A 3534-nucleotide genomic window follows, 5' to 3' on the forward strand; every position below is an offset into this window, starting at 1 on the left:
TCTTTCTCTTTCATTCATGTAACACCAGGACTGATCAAAGACAACACACCAGATCAGTATGCCACAACATCAGTGATGTTTTTAAAGCATTTGTTTCTGTAGACAAATGTGAGTCCTATGCACAATTCTGTCGTGGGCTTGTTAGAATTACTTTATACATTCATTTCAATAAATATCAGTCTAATAAGATTGCGGAATACTTTTAGAATCACACTGAATTTTAATGCCAGCATAACCATTGTTATTTAAATGTTCCGCTCAATGGGGGTCACAATACCTGATTTATTATCGAATGATTAATGAGCATTTGGATGATCCGATGGATTTTCTGTGGCAAGTGAGATTTTTTTTGGTCAGTTGTGGTGCAGTTTGAGCAGTTCCACAGTCAATTTCCTACATGGCTGCTGGCAATAGATCCGTTATAAAACTGTAGTGAAGTTTGTTTTAATATTAATGGAAGATTCCATTCATAGAAGATTTGGACAAAGTAATGCTGCCTTTCTCTCTTTTCCCCAAAGACAAATCCCTCACAATAATCTCACAACCGCATGCAAAGAGATTACCGTTGTGTGTCTCAGTGTACATGGCACTGCACAAAGTCACACTGCCTTACTTGCAAAATACGCTGTATGGATTACTACAGTTAGCATGATTTATTCGAAGACAAGACATGGTAACCAAAACTGCACTTGTAAATCATTGTGCATGCTTGAAACATTTCTCTTCACCTAATGTTTTGCAAAGCACGGAAAATCACATCTTTGACAGTTTCATTTTTAAGTTCTGACTCACAGTATATTTAGTAAGCATCACAGTGCGTGTTCCTTTAAATGATGATATGTCATATTTGTCAAATGGTCAAGATTTCAAAGTGGTTTCCGTGGTTTTGTTTGTCTGGTTCCCCCTCCCCTGTTCTTATTTTGTCTCTGTTCCTCTTTATCTTTATTTCTTCATTCCTTTTCAATTCTCTTTCTGACTCTTTCTCTAGATTCAGAGTTGAACCACCGTGAGTTTCAGAGGGAAGTCCAGATCCTAAAGAATCTCCGGCATCGCATCACCTGATCTCCCTGTTTGCTGTGTGCACGGCCTCAGCACCATACTACATCATCACCGAGCTGATGGAGAAAGGCAGCCTGCTCCACTTCCTCAGAAGTAAACCTCAGTGTTATTCTAATGGTGTCTTTAGTAAGAACTAGTTGATGTCCTAGGGTTAGGGTGGAGATTCGGTTATGGTAAGTTATATTTTGCCAAGCATGGTGTGATCTAAAACTTCAGTCAGTCTCTCAGTTTTGATGTTGTTTCTTTCACTTCTCTGCACTCAACTGCACCCAATTGCCATTTTATTAGGAAAAACATGCAGTCCTGCAATAAATCCTTAAGTTTCTTGTTGTGTCTTGATTCTCTGTTGTTTTCTCTGTGTTTGTTTTCTCTGTCTCAGGTCCAGAGGGGCAGCTTCAAGACATTGCGTCACTCATTGACATGGGTGCCCAGGTGGCTGATGGGATGTCATAACCTGGAGGAGCAAAACAGCATCCACAGAGACTTGCGGCTCGAAACGTCCTGGTGGGAGGAGACTACATCTGTAAGGTGGCTGACTTTGGACTGGCCAGAGTGATCAAGGTACGTGTGGAGGAGGGAAGTGTTTCTGTGTCCTTCTTTTATGTGAAATAAAAAATGAAGTTTTTAAAGACAAAAGGTTTTCCATCCAGGAGCCATTTTACATCACAGAAGATAAAAAGATTCCGTACAAGTGGAGCGCTCCCGAAGCCATCAGCCATGGAAAGTTCTCCAACAAGTCAGATGTCTGGTCTTTTGGGATCTTGCTCTTTGAGATAATCACCTATGGAGGTGTTCCTTACCCAGGTTGGTGGAATGACATGACATGTTTTTTTTTTTGTTTGTTTTGTTTTTTAGTTCAAAAATATCTTTTAAAAGCACTTTCAGTTTAATGATTAATGGTGATTATGAAATGAGATGAAGTCCTTGTGGAAAACATTTCTTGAATGTCTGGCAGAGGTCAAAGTTTGCAAAGAATGTCACCAGTTTCAGTGCCATCGGGATAAAATATTTTACTTTAGATTAATTAGAAATTAACTTTATTAATCCCACAACTGGGAAATTCACTCACCAAAGCAGAAAACAAACATCTATGGAATAAACTCTATGGAAAATTATACAAAAAATACACCAAATATACACCAATATACACCCAATATACACCAATAAATACAATATACACAATACACACGATATGTACATGAAAAAGTGCAAGTTTGCACATGGCAGGAAGAGCAGGAGTTGTAGAGTCTGACAGCTGCTGGAATGAAGGACCTGCGGAACCTCTCCTTCTTACAGCGAGGATGTAAAAGTCTGCTGCTGAAGAAGCTACTCAGAGACCCTACAGTGTCATGCAGGGGTGAGAGTTGTTGTTTCATGATGGGATGTCAGCTTAGCTAACGTCCTCCTCTCACTTACTTCCTCAATGGAGTCTAGGGGGCAGCCCAGGACAGAGCTCGCTTTCCGAGCTTCTTATCTGCTGTTCTCAGCATTCCTTGAACCATAGGGTAACTCATACCCCTATCAGACTGACTCTCGTAGTCCAACTTTGAACCAACCAAAAGATAGGTTCACATTTTTAAATCTGTCTTAAAACAATACTTGCATAACCATATTTAAATTGACATGAGTTTTGTTTACAGTAGTCATCCTTCCTGTTCACACTGGCCATTAAAATGAAGTATTTTTGCAAACTTTAGTTTCTGATGGTGGCAAGCTTGGAAAAATTCACGCAGCAACTACTGTCCTGTGTGCTGCTGTTACATTTCTGCTAAACCACAAAAAGTATTACTGTACTGTGTTTAAATATATGCTAACCCTAGTCACTTACTTTCAGTTCCCTACAGCCTATACCCTAACACCTTTTGTAAAAATAGTGCAAGTTTCTTTATCTCATCACATTTATTGTTAGTCTTATGTTCTGTTCAAGCACCTTGGACATCTTGTATCTACTGTAAGGTTAGTCGTCTTTTTAGGGCTACATGGTTAATCCTTTCAAGATCACAATCTTGATTCATACCACGTTTGCATTAGCTGGAAATATACCGCATCAAACCAAACACAGCACTGTAGTTGCTGTGTGAATTTTTCAAGCTCGCCACCATCAGAACTAAAGTTTTGCAGGAGACTATGCTGAGAAAGGCCCCAGGTGTATCTACAGGTGTTTTAGTGGGAACAAATGTTAAACCTCACCTCAGCACTTCTGCACTTCTGTCCCAACTACATCCTCTTTCTTTACCTCCTTGACGCCATCCTTTGCTCTTTCCCTCAGCCTACAGCAACCAAGAAGTGTTCCATCAGGTTAGCAAAGGATACCGGATGCCAGCTCCAGCCAAATGCCCCGATTTTTTCTATCAAATCATGTTGAAATGTTGGAGTGCCCAACCAGATGACAGGCCACCGTTCAAGTCCCTCAGGGTCCAACTGGACAGCAGCTCCTACGAGCTGGAGTGACCTGCTCCTGATTCCTGCAGTACA

The 3534-nt window shown here is 40.4% G+C and overlaps 1 pseudogene; it reads left to right on the forward strand.

The window, feature by feature from the left end:
• The first annotated feature begins 648 nt into the window (after positions 1–648).
• On the forward strand, positions 649–3534 carry LOC111234880 (annotated as a pseudogene).

The sequence above is a fragment of the Seriola dumerili genome, unplaced genomic scaffold (genome assembly GCF_002260705.1).
Source record: "Seriola dumerili isolate Sdu_G_001 unplaced genomic scaffold, Sdu_1.0 BDQW01000468.1, whole genome shotgun sequence".
Lineage (NCBI taxonomy): Eukaryota > Metazoa > Chordata > Actinopteri > Carangiformes > Carangidae > Seriola > Seriola dumerili.